Genomic DNA, 19,421 nt, shown 5'->3' with positions numbered 1-19,421 from the left:
ACCTTATTTATGAGTTGCAAGAATGTGCTCAGTGCATTGGTTAGCCCAAAGGGCATGACTAACCACTCATACAAGCTCTCTTTTGTCTTAAAGGTTGTTTTCCATCAATCTCCTTTTCTAATCCGGATTTGGTGATATCCACTCTTTAGATCTATCTTCGCAAAGTACTAAGCTCCATTCAAACAATCCATAATATCATCCATCCTTGGCGAGAGAAACCTAAGCTTGATAGTAATCTTATTGATAGCCTAATAATCTATGCACATCCTCCATTCATTATTTTTTTGTGTTGCTAATAATTTTGGTACACGACATGGACTCAAACTCTCTTGAATCAACCTAATTTGCAACAACTCTTCACTCTATGATGGAGTCATTCTATAGACTACCTTATTTGGCAAACTGGCTCCAGGAATCAAGTCCCTTTGATGACTACTCTTTCTTACTGGTGGCAATCCATCAATTACATCATTGGATACAATATGTTGAAACCCATCCAACAAATATATAACTTCCATGGGTACATCTTCCTCTTTATCAACTTCTGGATTTAAAGAAAAATACATATGCTCATGCTTCATACGTTCTAGAAATTTCCATCAACTAAACATATACTTTGCATTACTACATACCTTATTCTCTTTTTCCTTCAATGGCTTTAGCTTGTGTCAGACTCCATCCATTGACAAAGGATAGGTATTTAGATACCAATCATGTGCTACACAATGATCAAACTGCCATGCTCTCCCTAATAACAGATGACAAACATCTATAGGCATAATATCACACAATACCTCATCATGATAGGTTCCAATTTTGAACATTACCAAACATGTTTATTGACAAAAGACTTGTGATCCTTTTGTAACCAAGAAATCTAGTAAGGATTCAAATGCTACCTTCTCTCTAACTTCAATTTATTAACCACTTTCTCTAAAACAAGGTTATCAGTACTACCTCCATCAATAATGGCATTGCACACTTGAACATTACACTTATATCTTATATGAAAAAAATTCTTCTTTTGCTAAGGCTCCTTCTCATCATTTTGCAAGGCTCTTCTGCTAACAAGGACCTGTCCTCTTTTGACATCTTCAAAATATGAAGACTCAACATACTCATCTAAATGTCCAACTCATTCATCTTTGTTTGTTCTTCTATTCTCCTCCCTTGATGTTGGAGACACTCATAAGCTCGATGCCCTTCTTCTCCACACTGGAAACACATCCCACAAAAATCTCCTCTTCCTCTTCCTTTCTGAACTCTATTATTTTGACTGAGAGGATGATAGGAATTATTTCCCCTTTGATTGTGACTACTACTAGAGTCATCATTCTTCTTTTGATCTTCATTTCGAACTCCATAACACCGTCCACTATACCATCAACTACAACCTCTTCAATTTGTTTGCTCCCAAATTTCTTGTTCATTTTTTATTTATATGCATTTTCAATCAAAGTCATTCTTACCTTTATCAACTCTTCTTCAATACTCAATCTCAACCCATTTATGTAATGGGCAACCTTCTCCTTGTTGGCCTTTGAATAACCCATTTTGATAAGGACTCTATAAAACTCTTCTATATATTGCTAGACAGATCTTCCCCCTTGCTTCAACCCTTGCATTTTCTTTAGCAAATCAAGATCCTAGACAACACGAATAAACAGTCTCTTCAATTTTTCCAACATTGGATTCCATCTTATTATCTTTTCCTTCCCTCTTCTATTTCTCTCCAGTTGAACCTCCTTCCACCAAATTTTAGCTTGGCCTTTGTGAATTTGACCATCTCAGGATCTTCTACTTCTTCATACTCAAAATGCACTTTCATTCATTAATCTAATCAATCAACTCTTTTGACTAAAATTTCCTAACAATCGCAGAAACTTTAATTTTTGGTATCTTTCCAATCCTTGCAATAATCCTCAAAAACCTAGCTTCCTTGGGATCTTTCACTACTTCTTGCTCTTCTTCAAGTTGTCCATCAAATTCATCCTCACTTTCATCTATGTTTTATCGTCGGTAGAAATTGTGTATCTGCCGACGGGTCCCTTCGGGAAGGAAATTGTGTATCAGCCGACGGATCCCTTCGGAAAGGAAATTGTTTATCAGCCGACGGGTCTCTTCGGAAAGGTTCTTGTTATGTAGCCGACGGGTCCCTTCGGAAAGGTTTTTGTTATGTTCTTCGGAAAGTATTTATAACCCCTTCGGGAAGCATTGTATTCATCAGATCTTATCATTCAAACATAATGTAATGTTCTGGCATATGCGAATAATAATAAAAAGGAGTTCTGTTGTACGTGTTCGGGTTTATTATCTGTGTGCGTTTCTTAATTAATCTATGTGGTAAACATTTGGCACCGTTGCCCGATGGACCTAGTACGCAGGCAAGCGGATATGAATTAAATGTCGAATCAATTGAACAAAGATAAGAATAAGCTGAAGGAAAACGATGACATACACGTTGCGCAAGAAAATTTAATTCTGGCACAGCAGACAGAGCGTCGAAGGAGATTTCAGAAGATTGCCGACGGAAACAAGAGTGCGGAAGGATTGTTGAAGGAGACTCGACAACGGCTTGATTTGGTAGAAGAAGCGAGGGAGGAGTTTCTGAACCTGCATATGCCACGGGAAGAGAATCCTAACGGAAGGAGATCGACTCGCACGGCTCGGAGTGCCGAAGGAGCACGAGCGTGGAGTGACCTCTTCGTCCGAGATATACTTTCGGAACGGACAGCTTCGGTTGACGAAACCTCTTCTTCACCAAACAGCGCGGAAGTCGAAAACAACACGGGTGTTGAAAACAGCACGGAAGTCGAAAACAGCGCGGGTGTTGGAAACAGCGCGGGTGTTGGAAACAGCGCGGCTGTCCAGAACAGCGCGGGTGTTGGAAACAGCGCAAGTGTGCAGAACAGCGCGGGAGCTCAAAACAACGCGGGTGCTCAAAACAGTGCGGGAGTGCAAAACAACGCAGGTACACAACAAAACCCTCAACATACAATAATAATGGTAGGTCCGAAAGAAAAGTTGCCTAAATTTGATGGTGATGAAGTAGCCGATCCCATTCGACATTGTAAAACATGTGAAACAATCTGGAGGGCAAATGGCATAACAGATACAAACGAATGGATCCGACAATTTTCCGCTACCCTACGGGGTGTTGTGATTGATTGGTTTACTAATGTTGATCCACAAAAATTAAACAGTTGAGATAACATTAAGAAGGAGTTCATCGCAGAATTTCATCTCTTGCGTGATGATAATGAAATTGTAGCGGAGATATTCAATACCAAGCAAAAGAATAATGAAACAGTACGGGTCTTCGCTAGGAGATTGAAGGACTTAATCAGTAAAATGGAGAATAAGCCGGCAGATGGGCTCCAAAAAAGATGGTTCATTGAAGGCCTTCACCCGAAGCTGCGGAAAAAGATGAAGATCGTGCCACCATCGACATCTAATGAAGCGTACAATCGCAATGAACCTCGAAAATGACCAGAAGACAAAGAAGAAGAAGAAGAACAGCTCTTCCGATTCAGAGGACGATGCATCTTCAAGAGAAGATAGCAGCGATGACGAGGGAAGCAACAAGAAGGTTCGTGCCCTCCAGAAGGACATGAATCGGATGATGAAGGAGTTCAAAAACATGAACAAGGAGACTAAGGGCAATGACCTATGGTGCACGGAGTGCAAGAAAGAAGGCCATACGAAGGGATCCTGCCCAAAAGATCAATTTTGTGAGATTTGCCAAATTCTGGGACACTCGATAAAAGAATGTCCTTTCAATTTGAAAACAAGAACACCGCAGCAAGTGTTCCTGACGCAGGAGGCATCCCCGTCAGGAGGGAACAGGAACACTAGTACGGAAGGTGCCACATCGGGAGGATATAGAAACAATCAACGCGGTCAAAACAACAATAATAATGGCAGGAGGAGTCGAATCCAGTACGATGCCAATGGCCGACCGATAGTTCAATGTCGCACATGCAATCTGTGGGGTCACTTCGCTCGAGAGTGTACAACGGCGAACACACCGAAGTTGCTATGCCGATGGTGTGAACTTGGCAATCATGACAATGCTAAGTGCCCAAAGTCTGGAGTAAACTTGATTACCATCAAGACAGACGAGGAAGAAGTTTTGGCAATCACTCGGAAGCAGGCGAAGCTATACCCTGATCCGACGGAGGAAAAGAAGAGATTAGAGGAAGCACGGGCAGAGATCCAGAGAGCAACGCAAATAGAAACGGCACACCTGAAGGACACGCTGAGTACCTCTGTACGGAACTGCGCAGAACAGAATATTGTACGGCAAATATTGCAAGCCGAGATACCCGTCAAGATAAGTGATCTATTGCTCACTATGCCTCAGCTCCGATCGGCACTCACAAATATCATTCCCACTGCTCAACTACCAGGAGAACATGGAAGGAAGCAGGAAAGTGGAGCAAGTATAGTGGACAAAAAGGAGAAGGAAAGTGGCGCAAGTGCAAAAGATCCGATGCTATTAACTCTTTCATCTGGACGCTATTTGGCGGTTGTTGAAATGGGCATTCTCGGGAATGTGCTAACAGACACGATCGTGGACGGAGGGTCTGGTGTGAGGATACCTGGAAAAAGTTGGGACAGCCAACATTATGGCCACCTACCTTCCAGTTGTTAACAGCCGATCAACATGGAATCAAGCCATTGGGAGTACTCACAGCGCAACCAGTGTCGATTGGAACACAACCGTTCCTGTTGGACTTTGTCGTGATCCCACTGAAGCGGATAGGATATGATGCCATTCTAGGCCGGGGGTGGCTGATACAAGCCAAGGCAAAACACGATTGGAAGAAAAATACTTTATCACTTGAAAGCAAAGGCCAGAAGTATGTCATCGATCTACACTCAGATGGTTGGAGAAGAAGCTCTATCATCGGATTCTGAAGGAGAAGACGATGAGAGGAGGCAGAGTATGGAACGTGATCAGGAGGGAGTCCTACGATTGGAAGGAGATGACGATCTGGATTCAATAAATGGTCTTTACCACTGGCAAATAGAGGATTACGAGCTCTTTCCAAGTTGTAATATGCTAAGGATCGACGAAGGTAAGAAAGAAGAAGGAAATGAATGTCCAAAGGAACACAAAGAAGCCGAAGGAGAAAATGAATGTCCGAAGGAACACAGAGAAGCCGAAGGAGGAAATGAATGTCCGAAGGAACACAGAGAAGCCGACGGAGGAAATGAATGTCTGAAGGAACATGGACAAGCCGAAGGAGGAAATGAATGTTCGAAGCAACACAGAGAAGCCGAAGAAGAAAATGCGGGTATGACCGAAGCTAAAAGACAGAACATATAGTACGAACCCAAAAGAAGGAAAGATTCTACTGTACGACTACGCCGAAAGAAAGTATTACGTCGAACCACAAATATAGCAGAAAGGTACCAGCAACAAGGAAGGCACATGATACAGTCTGCACAGGCAACAAAGAGGAAGAGTTCAATAAAAGTTGTAGCAGTACAGAGTGAATGTGTTATTGACGGACAGAAGGGGCAACTGACGGAGTCCATGGTAGCGAACTTCGGAAACAAACTGGGCGATATGGAGATGGCACAGAACAGGCGTAGCAGGTTTCAACTCGGACAGTGGAATGAGATCAAACCAGGCAAGTTCAAAGTTAAGTGGCTCGGGCCGTATCAAATCCGAGAAGTAGGGGACAATGGAGCAATAGAATTATGGACTTTGGATGGACACAAAGTGCCTCAGGCGGTGAATGGCTCGAAGCTGAAGGTATACCATCGCCGGAAGACTTCTGCATCAGAGAATGGCCTTCAGGTGACCCCTTCGTCGTTGCAGACCGATGATGCCGACGGGCGAAGGGAAAATTAACTTTGCCATTCAAAAAACTTTTTTAAATGTGTGAGAAGTCACCGTACGGATGTCTCAGGTAATCGTATAGCTTTTCTAAAGTCATTGTACGGCTTGTAATTGCTCACTGTACGGATTTTCTAATGAAGATGCAATGTACGGATTTTAAAAGGCTACCGTACGGTGTTTAGCAGGCAAGCTATGTACGGGTTTTATGCAGTCACCGTACGGCTTTTGAGTCCCTGCCATCGTCCGGACTTTTCAAATGCAATGTAGCTGTACGGATTTTCCAGATGCAGTCAGATAGGCACCGTACGGATTTGGAATTTCTTTGCAAGGCTGCGCACGGATTTGGGAGCCAGTCATTGTACGGATTCCGGGAGCCAGTCACCGTACGGATTTTGGAGGTTGAGTTACCATACGGCTTTGTTAAAAAGCTTGCTGTACGGATTTTCCCATTTATATGTTATTTGCTGTATGGAATTCGAGTCTCAATGCGGATTTTTTAAACAGCCATCGTACATATTTTCCAACATGGTCACCATACGGATTTTCTGAAGCAGCCAATGTACGGATTTTCAGTATAATATGGTGTACGGGTTTTGCATAAATGATAAATATGGCGTATGGATTTGGCGTACGACTTCTACCTGTTATTGCATTCAAATTTTGAATGGCATTCCAAGTTATTGCATAAGGAATTGGTAGCATAGAAGAGTGATAGAAGGTTTTCTTAAAAAAAAAAAAAAAAGTCGACAAATCAAGCATGCTCAAAATGAGTAATGGAGGATACCAAAGGGAAGGGGAAGCATCAGCGATTACCAGAAAGAGTGTAGAATCAGCAGAAAATGACAAAAATAGTGTGTTCCGTGCAGTTTTGTGTGGGTTTCGGAGTGTTGATTTGGACCCCCAATCGTTGCAGATATTAGTCGTGGGAGTCTGACCAGTTGAGAAGACTTGGAGCTGCTGCAGGCATGGATTTTCTGTGTACCAGAGGCACTGCGAGTAGGTGTTGGCCGTGAGGCTGTCTTGGTGGATGCGTAGAGAGCTCAGGAGGAGTTGATCATCCAGTTGAAGGCAGTACAGTGACACTTGGTTCAGTGTACCCGGAATTGGAATGCAAATAGCGGCACAAGTGGCTATCAGGGTCAGATGGCAGATTGGCTAAGGTGACAGTGTTGAAGACCAGTTCGTCAGTCAATGTATTTTGGTTGTTGATTTGTCTCAGAGATTTTGTAATAGTCATCAGGAGATGACTTTTCTTTTTGGGGGGGATGATGTCGTTGGTAGAAATTGTGTATCTACCGACGGGTCCCTTCGGGAAGGAAATTGTGTATCAGCCGACGGGTCCCTTCGGAAAGGAAATTGTGTATCATCCGACGGGTCCCTTCGGAAAGGTTCTTGTTATGTAGCCGACGGGTCCCTTCGGAAAGGTTTTTGTTATGTAGCGACATGTTGTATGTGGCCGACGGACTCCTTCGGGAAAGTTCTTCGGAAAGTATTTATAACCCCTTTGGGAAGCATTGTTCAAGCATAATGTAATGTTCTGGCATATGCGAATAATAATAAAAAGGAGTTCTGCTGTACGTGTTCGGGTTCATTCTCTATGTGCGTTTCTTAATTAATCTATGCGGTAAACATGTTTCTCTATGCAACTCCTCTTGCAATGCATGCACTTGTCTTTGAAGAGCTCTAAATCCCTCTTATCGCACCTACAACTCTTCTATTGTGGTTTTTTTGTGGAGGCATTTTCTATAGTTATTTCTCAAACCCACAACCACAGTAATGGATTGATTAATTATTGTAAAGATTTTGCAAATTCTTAACAACCAAACTGATATAATGTTTTTCTACCTTGCTGAAGATGGTCTTGAATATATTAGATCTGTATATGAAGTGTTCTTTGGATTCTGCAAATATCTTATCCCTGCTACAAATTGTATAAGGTTGTAGATGCTAAAGGAGCAGACTCATATTCTTTGTGTATCCTTTATCCACATCCTTACCCCTTTATTTATATGGCAACCAAGAGGCATGTCCTTAGAAGGACATGACTCAAGTCAGCTCTACTTTTACACTAAACAATATATTCCCAAGATCGACGTCTTCAAGGATATTAGAATTACTTAGTAAACTAACTATACTATGCAAATATAACATTAATGCTCCTATTGAAAATGTCGATTAGGTCATCCATAGAAGGTATTTAAGAGGTTGATCCTCTCTAAGGATCTAAAAGCTTTACAAGATCTGCTGATCTGTAGTTCACACCAGTCATGATTATCAAAGTTACATGGAATTAACAATTATGTGTCTCAATTATATTCACATTGTCTTTAAAATAAAAGTGTTCTTTGAAATATCTATTCTTTCTATTAGAGTAAGTATTCAAGTTACAATTCAAATAGGGTTATGATATTTCAAAGATTAATGTAATAAATTATATATATGGAATTAACACTCCCTCTTAACTTGATAATCATACTGAGAGATAACATATCTAGCACTATCAATCAAGATGAATAAGCATAAATTGATACTCTATATCTATCTGAATCTTCTAAGCACGTGGTATCATTGAACACATGATACTATGTCATATTACTATCCCTGTGATATGACTTGTCACTTATACTAGTGAGAACAGTATTACATGAAATGCAACATACAGGATAAAATCTAGAGAATGATTAAAATTCTCTCTTTATCCAAGTTGTGACTCATAGGTACTGGCAGGCCTATATCACAATATGATCTTGAGTTAAGATCTACCAATGCACAAGAAAAAATCCGAAAAATGATTAAATTCTTCCTTTATCCAAGTTGTGACTCATAGGCATAGAAATGTCTACATCACAATATGATCTTGAGCTCATCCTGATTTGACAGTAGTTCTCTATTGTTCAGTACATTACCTGGGAGATTGTCATCTCTCATAATGTCTTTTATACAAGTGTTCATTATCTCAAAGATCGTCACCTCTTAGATAATGAATACAAATAGTGAAGCCCATAACAGTCAATAGCTTGACAAAAATAATTTTAACTCAAAATTATTTCATTCAAAATTAAAGAATACAAATGTATCATAATTCAACCATACCAAGTTTTTTTCTTAAGTGATCTATTTTCACTCAAGATAGAGGTTTGGTAAGAATATTTGTTGTTTGATCCGCAGTGCAAATGTATTCTAACTTTACAATATTCTTGTCTACCATATCTCTTACATAATTGTAAAGAATTTCAATATGCTTGGACCTGTCATGAAAAACTAGATTCACAAAAAGCTTGATGGAACTCTAATAATTACAATGAATAATAGTAGGATTCATGAGTTCTAAGCCACACTACTTCCTGAGAGGCCATTGCTATTGCAATGTATTCAGCTTCTATGGAACTCTATGCTACTGATGCCTGTTTTCTGCATATCCATAATATCATTGTTGAGCCTAAACTGAAACAGCATCCTAAAGTGTTTTTCCTATCAGTAACACTTCCAGCCCAATCTAAGTCTGTGTACCCATGTAAGTCCACGTCAACTTTCTCATACTTGAGCCTGCAAACAAAGACTTTAGGGTTATGAGTTTCAAATCCTTCAAGTTGTTCCAAATATACCTCTTCTGTAATCTTTCCATTCAGAAATGTTGTTTTCATATCCATCTGATGTACTTTCCATCCCTTCAATGCTACAATAGCTAGGACTGCCCTTACAGAGGTGTATCTGGCAACTAAAGCAAAGATTTCTTCATAATCAATTCCCTAATTCTAAGAGAATCCTCTAACTACGAATCTGGCTTTATATTTTTCAATGCTACCATCACAGCATGCTTGAATTTAAATATCCACTTAGAAGAAACAATAGATTTTCCTTTAGGTGTTGGAACAATTTCCCAAACATCATTCTTAATAATGGATTAGTATTCTTCTGTCATAGCATCCTTCCAAGCTATATGCTTAATAGCATCTAAAACATTGGTTGGTTCTAATTTAGATAAATCAAACATGTTTGTTGCATAACTAGAAAATCTTTTGGGTCTTTTGCTTTCTTTGAAGGTTCCAAATGGTGCAACAAATTCTAGCGCTTCCTCTATAGTTTTAATAGCCCAAAGTGGTCTTTTTTTAAGATTTTGAGTTTCCTCAAGATTAAGATTTTGAATTTCATCTTCAATTTCTTCAATGTTCTCCCTCTGAAACTCAGATTCATGATTTTCTTCAGAACTAGGTTGTGGGATCTTCAGAACTAAGGGCTCTTTTGAATGGTAAATCTTCTTCAAATATTGCATCACTTCTAAGTTCAATGTTTTTCTGACCAGGTACGAAAATTCTATATGCTTTAGATGTTTCACTATACCTAACAAAAATAACTTTCCTCCAAAGGGTTCTAATTTAGTTCTCTTTTCTTTGGTTTAACCTTAGAAAAGACTTCTTTAGAAGTTTTATCTCTAAGAAGGGAGTGAGAACTTCTATTTTGAATATAGACAGCAGTATATGAGGCTTCTACCCAAAGATAATATTCTAAATTCTGATCAAATATCATAGCTCTTGCTGCTTCTATAATTGTTCTATTCTTCCTTTCTGCTACTTTGTTTTGTTGTCGGTTATAAGGAACAATATACTCCCTTTTAATTCCTGCTTCATTATAAAAATCTTTAAACAAATCTGAAGTATATTCCCCTCCATTATCAGTCCTAAGAGTTTTAATTTTGTGTCCTAATAAGTTTTGAGTTAAGGTTTTGAATTCTTTAAATCTCTTAAGGATTTCTTCTGATTCTTTACATTTTAAGAAGTAAATCCATGTTTTCCTAGATAAATCATCTATAAAAAGTATATAGTACCAGAATCCTCCAAGAGAAAGAACAAACATAGATCCACATAAATTTGAGTGGACTAATTCCAAAACATTGTTAGTTTTTCTAGTGCTATCATGAAATGGACTTTTGGTGTTCTTACCCAGAGCGCATCCTTTGCATATGTTCGAATGATCTTTATTCAACTTAGGTAAACCAATAACCATATTCTCCATAGTTGATAAGGCTTTGAAGTTTAGATGTCCTAACCTTCTATGCCACATTTTGTTTATATCAGCAGCTTCATGAATTAAGACTTGAATAGGTTCTATGTTTAATTCATACAAGTATCCCTTTCTTTGACCAATCAACTTTGATTTCTTAAATGAGAAGCTTGTAGACCAGGTCATTACTCTATTGTCCATGAATGCAACATTATGTTCATCATCTTCAAGTGTTGTAACAGAGATTAGATTCCTCTTTATTCCTGGTACATAGAGTACTCTTTTGAGATGGAGAGAAATACCCAACTTCAATTTTAAGGCACAGTTCCCAATTTCTTTGACTGAATGAGGGGAATTATCATCTATGGTAACTTCGCCATTAACTTCTTCTAATATTGAGTCTAGTACTTCTTGGTATCTTGTAATGTGTCGAGATGATCCACTATCAATTACCCATGCTGTGCTTGATACTTCATTTGATAGTGTAGAATACAATACACGTTTCTCAGGATCACAATTTTCTTCTTTCCTGGTAACGTTTGTACAATTTGCTTGCTATTTTGTATTCTGACAGCAATTAGATCTATGGTGTCCAAATTTTTCACATTTGAAGCATTTTATTTTGGATAAATCTATCTTAGGTTTGTCATTTCTTTGATTACCCTTTTTCTTCTTGAAGTACTTCTTCTTACCTTTATAGGAATTTGTGTTGAAAACATGAAGTTCTTCATCTTCAATTTTCAATTTTCCTCCTTTCTTAAGTTTCCTAGATTCTTCTTGAAGGCAATCTCCTTTTCTATTGAAGTCTAGAAGATTGTCTCTAGCACTTACTCTTGTGAGAATTTTTCTCATGAATCTAGTAACCCATCTATAGCCATGAGTGTTAGCTCTTTGTCTTCAATTATGGTCCCTATACTTGCAAGTTCATCTCTTAGACTAGCCACTCTTAGGAAGTATAAATTCATAGATTCTTCCTTCTTATTCTGTATATGATTTAGTTGCCCTTTTAGCGCAAGGGTTCTAGTTGCATTGTTAACCTCATATGCATGTAATAATGCATTCATCATATTAAATGTTGTCTAATGTTTCATTAGCATAGGTCCTATTTCATTTTCAACTCCATCTAATATGATTTGCATAGTTTTCCTATTTACTTTACTCCAGATAGTTTTATGAGGATCAGCATCAAGTTGCTTGGATTCCTTGTCAACAAACTATATTACATCATTGTCTTCAAAAATCATCATAATTCTAAATTTCCAAGCAACGAAGTGTTCTTTTCCATCAAACCTATCTTCGGGTCTGATTGTGCTAGCCATTGAAGGTGGAAGGAGTTTGCTAGATATTTAAATCTGATTGTCAATTTGCAGAGCCTAGGTTCGACTACCGAAGCTCTGATACCATGTAAAGATTTTGCAAATTCTGAACAACCAAACTGATATAATGCTTTTCTAACTTGCTGAAGATGGTCTTAAATATATCAGATCTGTATATGAAGTGTTCCTGGAGTATGATAATTATTCTGCAAATATCTTATACCTACTACAAATCATATAAGGCTGTAGATGCTAAAGGAGCGGACTTGTACTTTCTGTGTATCCTATATCCACATCCTTACCCCTTTATTTATATGGAAACCAAGAGGCATGTCCTTAAAAGGACATGACTCAAGTCGGCCCTACTTATAAACTAAACAATATATTCCCAAGATCGACGTCTTTAAGGATATTAGAATTAGTTAGTAAACTAACTATACTATGCAAATATAACACTAATAAATGCTCCTATTGAAGACGCTAATTAGGTCATACATAGATGGTATTTAAGAGGCCGATCCTCTCTAAGGATCTAAAAGCTTTACAAGATCTGATGATCTGTAGTTCAGACCAGTCATGATTTTCAGAGTTATATGGAATTAACAATTATGTGTCTCAATTATATTCACATTGTCTTTAAAATAAAATTGTTCTTTGAAATATCTATTCTTTCTATTAGAGTAAGTACTCAGGTTACAATTCAAATAGGGTTATGATATTTCAAAGATTAATGTAATAAATTATATATATGTGAAAAATTCTCAGTTATTAATTTTCATAACCTGAACCCAAATCTAACACTATACATAGTTTAACAGATAATAGCTGTCTACATAAGGATATCTCTCGACATCTTTTACAAAGGCATTTATAAATATAGCTATGCTAGTTCTATTTTTTTTTTTTTTTAAATTTTTTGCAAAGATGAGGATGTAATTAAGAAAAAATGTATTTATTTACATATATTATAAATTTTTATCTTAAAAAAGTGTTTTAGTTCCTTAAGGACACAAAACTAGATTTTCTTTAAAAAGAAATTTCAAAATATTTTATTATTAGTATTCCAGAAGAAAATTTAGAGCTTCTAAATGTATAGTTTCTGCAAATTCAGTTCTAAAACTCAGACTTTTATAATATCCTTTAATTGCTGAAGATGATCTTCTTAATGTTCTGAAAGTAGGAGCTATCACCTTTAATTTTGTTCTGAATTTGTTTTATCTCTGCAATAAATTCGTATAGGTACTATTGCTTAAAGGAGCGGACTTATGTTTATTGTGTGTCCTCAAACTACAATAACACCTACCCCTTATATCAAGACCAAAGGGCATGTCCCTTAAAGGGACGTGAACCTCTCTAGGTCGGCCCAAACACCACTTGTAGAAATCAGCGCCTTAAGGAAATAATAAAATGTTTAACTAACATAACAATTAGTTATAGTTAGTACAAGATATATTTACAACCAAGGATCGCCACCCATCCTATTGCTAAGTCTAGTGTATATATATGCTTTCGTATGATATAATGGGAGAAGATTAAGGTGTGGTCTACACTTCTCAGACCAGTATGAATATCATGGTTAACATCTAACACTCCCTCTTAACTGGATAATCATACTGAGAGATAACATATCTAACATCATCAATTATAATGAATAAGCATAGATTTGATACTCTATCTATCTGACTCTTCTAAGAAAATGGTATCATGTAACGTATGATACTGAGTCATATAACCATCTTGTGATATGACTTATCACTTATACTAGTGATGGCAGTATTGCATGTAATGCAATACACAAGATAAAATTCAAAGAACAATTAAGTTCTTCATTTATCCAGGTTGTGATTCATAGGAACTAGCAATCCTATGTCACAACTTGATCTTGAGTTAAGATCTACCAAAACACAGGATAAAGTCTGAAGAATAAATTCTTCCTTTATCCAAGTTGTGATTCATAGACATGGAAATACTTATGTCACAAATGATCTTGAACAGTAGTTTTATGTGGATTTATGTGGACCTATGTCACAAACTTATTAATTATTTATGGGGATTCTCTCAGGCATAGGTCCACATAAGTCCAAGTGGATTAATTCCAAAACATTGTTAGTTTTCCTAGTGCTATCATGAAAATGAACTTTTGGTGTTCTTACTCAGAGTGCACCCTTTGCATATGCTTGAGTGCTCTTTATTTAGTTTAGGTAAATCAGTAACCATCTTCTCCAAAGTTGATAAGGTTTTGAAACTTAAATGTCCTAATCTTTTGTGTCATATTTCATTTATGTTCGCAACTTCATGAATTAAGGCTTGAATAGGTCGACTAGGTTCTGAATTTAATTCATACAAATACCCTTTTCTCTGCCCAGTCAATTTTGCTTTCTTAATTGAGGAGTTCTTAGCCCAAGTTATTACTTTACCATCCATGAATGCAACATTATGTCCATCATCTTCAAGTGCTATAACTGAGATTCGATTTCGTTTTATTTCTAGTACATAAAGTACTCCTTTGAGAAGAAGACAATTTCCTAATTTTAGTTTCAAGGTGCAATTTCCAATTCCTTTGACGGAATGTGATGAATTATCACCGATGGTGACTTCGTCATTAACTTTTTTTTATATAGAGTCTAGTGGTTCTTTATATCCTGTACTAGATGATTCACTATCAATCACCCATGCTTTATTTGACACTTCATTTGATAGTGACAAATACAATACACGATTCTCAGGATCACAGTTTACTTCTTCCCTAGTAACATTCGTACAATTCACTTGTTTAAAATTCTCAGGTTAATTAGATTTGTAGTGTCCAAATTTTTCACATCTGAAGCACTTTATTTTGGATAGATCTTTCCTAGATTTGTCATTCTTTTGATTACCCCTTTTCTTCTTGAAATGTTTCTTCTTGCCTTTATTGGAGTTTGTGTTAAAAACATGAAGTTCTTCGTCTTCCATTTTCAATTCCCCTCCTTTCTTTAGTTTTCTAGATTCTTCCTGAAGGCAATCTCCCTTAAGTCTATTAAAGTCAAGAAGTTTATCTCTGGCACTCACTCTTTCTGCGAAAGTTTCCCATGAATCTAGTAATCCATCTATAGCCATCAGTGTTAGTTCTGTGTCACTAATGATGGTTCCCATACTTGCAAGTTCATCTCTTAGGCTGGCAACCCTTAGGAAGTAAGAATTCACTGATTCTCCCTTCTCTATTTGTATGTCATTTAGTTGTCTTTTAAGTGTGAGGACTCTAGTCACATTGTTAACCTCATATGCATTTAGTAGTGCATTCATCATAGCAAATGTTGTTTGATGTTTTGTTAGCATAGGTATGATATCATTTTTCACTCCATCTAATATGATCTGAATGGCTTTCCTATTTCCTTTAATCCAGAAGGATTTATGAGGTTCAACTGTAGGTTGTGTCGATGCTGATTCAACAAATTGTTTTACATCATTTTCTTCAAGAATCATCATGATTCTGAATTTCCAGGCATCAAAGTGTTCTTTCCCATCAAACCTGTCCTCGGGTCTGATTGTGTATGCCATTGAAGATAGGAGAATGATGCTAGATATATATATAAGGTCTGATTACTTAATTTGCAGAGCCTAGGTTCGACTACCAGAGCTCTGATACCATATAAAGTTTCTGCAAATTCTGTTCTAAACTCAGACTTTTATAATATCCTTTAACTGGTGAAGATGATCTTCTTAATGTTCTGAAAGTAGGAGGAGTTATCACCTTCAATTCTGTTCTGAATTTGTTTTATCTCTGCAATAAATTCGTATAGGTAGTATTGCTTGAAGGAGCAGACTTATGTTTATTGTGTGTCCTCAAACTACAGTAACACCTACCCCTTATATCAAGACCAAAGGGCATGTCCCTTAAAGGGACATGACCCTCTCTAGGTCGGCCCAAACACCACTAGTAGAAATCAGTGCCTTAAGGAAATAATAAAGTGTTTAACTAACATGACAATTAGTTATAGTTAGTACAAGATATATTTACAGCCAAGGATTGCCACCCATCCTATTGCCAAGTCTAGAGTATATATATGCTTTCGTATGATATAATGGGAGAAGATTAAGGTGCGGTCTACACTTCTCAAACCAATATGAATATCATGGTTAATATTTAACACTAAATAGATAATTAATGCATAGAGAATGAACTGTTCTATCCCCAATAAGGATTTTACTTAATTAACCTAAAATTCCCAACTAGGGTTTGGACTGTGCCTGGAAATGAAAATTTAACTCAGGTCTTTCTAATGCCCTTTGCTAGGAAGCTAATATTTTCCAATGATTAATAAGCATCACTACATATTTAAATTAGAAAAAATTTAAAAACAATCATAATAAATTTGACAATTAACACACTCATAATATATTCGACAATTGACACACTCAAGCCTCAATTCCTTACTTCTCTCCTAATCATCAGCCTTAAGGAGGATGGGAAATTACTATCATTGGGCACTTGGAAAGAAATCTACAAGTCGTCTCCCTCAAGGCTTTCAGACCTCATCCATAAAGTCTTGCAATTAACCTACATTATGAGTAAGCATGCTACCTCTCCCTAACAAAACCAACCAAGCCTCTCATGGGGCAATAGCTAGTGACTAAGGATTAGGCTACAAATATACTAATATAGTATATCTCATGTATTATGGATAAAATATAACTGAAATATATATAATTATGATTTCACTTTATTAACTGATATAAATGCTATAGTATATATATTAGACCATATATTGGCTCCTTATTCCGAATAGCATTCAGATTTAATATTTTGTATATCCATATTGATTCGTGGATAAATTATGACATACCAACTTATCTAGACAATGCTTTCAGCAATCAATATGATTTATTTTCCCTTCCATCACTTCCTTACAATGAGTACCAATTATATTTTGGGTTTGTCCTCACTACTTCCCTAACCCAGAGGGAGGACGGTGGAATTATTATGCAAGGGCACTTGGAAACCATCTGCAAGACAGATCCCTCAAGGTTTCAAGAACACGTGTGCATACCTGTTTTGTGACTTCTCCCTCAAGGCTTCAGATATGCATGTCCTTACCCCATCTTGGGACTTCTCCCTCAAGGCTTCAGAAATATGTTTAATTGCCTAGTCCTTAAACATATTGGTCTTTCATGTATTACAAGTTTAAATACATATAAGTGAAATTAAGCATGACTGTCATATAAATACAAATTCCATTATCATACATATGTTCCAAGATCACAATATGCATTTGAATCTGATGTGTATCCTATTTCTTATTTGATCCAGTCTGCCCACTTTCCACAAATGAACCTTCTTGCCTTTATAGTTCTCAATGTGAGGGAGAGGTCACAACATTTTATCACAAATGCCCCTTGGTGAGAACCGCAATGTTTCACCCTTGGAAACCTTGCTGAGTGCAAATCTTTATTATTTTCTGCCCTTTGAAAGAGACATGCCCTTTCACAATCAGAGCTGTACTTATTTAAATCAGGTCTGTACTTCTGATTCCTACTTTTCTGATTACACAACAAACACTTATGTCCTTTTTATTTCCTTGAACCTTTTCGGATGCCCATTTAAAATGAGTCCTTGTCCCTTATATGTCTTCCCATATGAGGGGAGTTGTGCCCTTTCATTATTTTGCCTTTTTGACAGTCTTAATTACAATTTAATAATCTTTTATTATAAGAGATTGTTATCTTTAAACAAAATTTAAAATTTTTTTTAATGATGATTTCCCTTAAATTAAATTTTAAATGACTCTTAATTAAACTAAATTCATCTTTTAGTCAGCTGACTAGAATATAGTTTAAACGCTGCAGCTAGATTTAATCAGTAAGGTTGTGATCGTGCCTTTACTAATACTGTGATCTGCTACATTCCTTAACGGGGGATAACAGAAACAACTAGATTTGTGTTACACTTATATTGTAAAACTTTTTATTCAGCATTTAATCAGTGTCGTGTGTTGAGATTTGACATATTGTAAAACTTCTGCTCAACTTCATTTCAAATCTTCCTCTACGCTTGCTTAGTAGCTTTGCGGGCTTTTTAATATTGCTATCTTAGATCTCATATTTGTAATTCATATTCTTCTTTCATCAAATGTTCTTTGATGACCTCAGCTTAACTTTTCAATGGTGCTTTATTTCTAATTCATATTGTTATTCAGATGCAAAATAGAGAACTTGGTGATGAGATCAGTAGTTCTGGTCTTGTGTTAGTTCCAACATCAAAAAGATGTCTAGATTGTTTTCAAGCATTTTGTTTACATGCAACACCCCCCCCCCCCTCCCCCCCAAACACACCAAAATAAAAATTGGTACAGCGTGCATAAGTAATTTTCTAATTTTTTGTTTTGAAATTTAGGACTAAATTAAATCAAGCAGTTCCCCTATAAATTTGAAGAAAGAATTATCTCGTATGATCTTCTGTTATGTGTTACCATGAAAATGGGAAATTAAAACACTAATGGTCTGTAATTAAATAAGCTTCATCATGCAATGAAGAAGATATAAACACGAATAGGTTCAGATACAAAAAGTACCAAGTTAGTTGCCATGAATCAATAAGATAAGGTTGAAATTGATGGAAAATGAGGTGTACACCCTATATGTATAGCAGAAATTTACAAATCCTACCAATACGAAGGATAGGTGGGCCTCATGTCACATTTGTAGATGGCATTATAAGGCAGTTCCATATCAATAATTTGAAATATATCACAAGGACACCACAATACAACTACCCATTAGATCCTGCAGGGATAACCTCAAGGTCTACTACAACTTAATACAAGGGGAGTTAATAAATCAATATCACTCAAATCTACAATTCTTGCACAAGACACCACTATTTACATTTTCATGTTATTTTCCGAATATGCCAAAACAAAGCAAAGGACATGACCCATTGCAAAATGGCTCAGAAATCATTAATGGACAATCTAGTTAAGATGAATGACATCAAATCAAACTGATAGTAATGTGTATTGCAACAAGATTAATCAAGAATACAACAGATTTACAGGACACTGGCACTTGGATGTCAATTGCATGTTGATTAACAATTATGTGAATGAATCTGAGAAAAACTACTGGAAATTCAATTTTAAGATGGCTGAAAATTAACCAAACTGATGTTAAAGTAATTTGAGACAAGATTAATGTTGATTCACAATTATGTGAATGAACCTGTTATAAGTCAAAATGGATCTAACATAGAATCCTATTCTTGGTCCACATCACACCAA

The 19,421-nt window shown here is 36.8% G+C and overlaps 1 protein-coding gene across 13 annotated transcripts in view; it reads right to left on the bottom strand.

Annotated features, from left to right (window-relative positions):
• Nucleotides 1–19,421, bottom strand: part of LOC149575506 (putative receptor-like protein kinase At5g24010) — a 152,651-nt gene that overhangs the window by 47,061 nt on the left and 86,169 nt on the right. The gene's annotated exons all lie outside the window — the stretch shown is intronic.

The sequence above is a fragment of the Cupressus sempervirens genome, chromosome 2 (assembly GCF_028749045.1).
Source record: "Cupressus sempervirens isolate cs-2001-9-10 chromosome 2, ASM2874904v1, whole genome shotgun sequence".
NCBI lineage: Eukaryota > Viridiplantae > Streptophyta > Pinopsida > Cupressales > Cupressaceae > Cupressus > Cupressus sempervirens.
The sequence above is the reverse complement of the archived record's forward strand: the minus strand, read 5'-3'. Positions and strand labels throughout refer to the sequence as shown.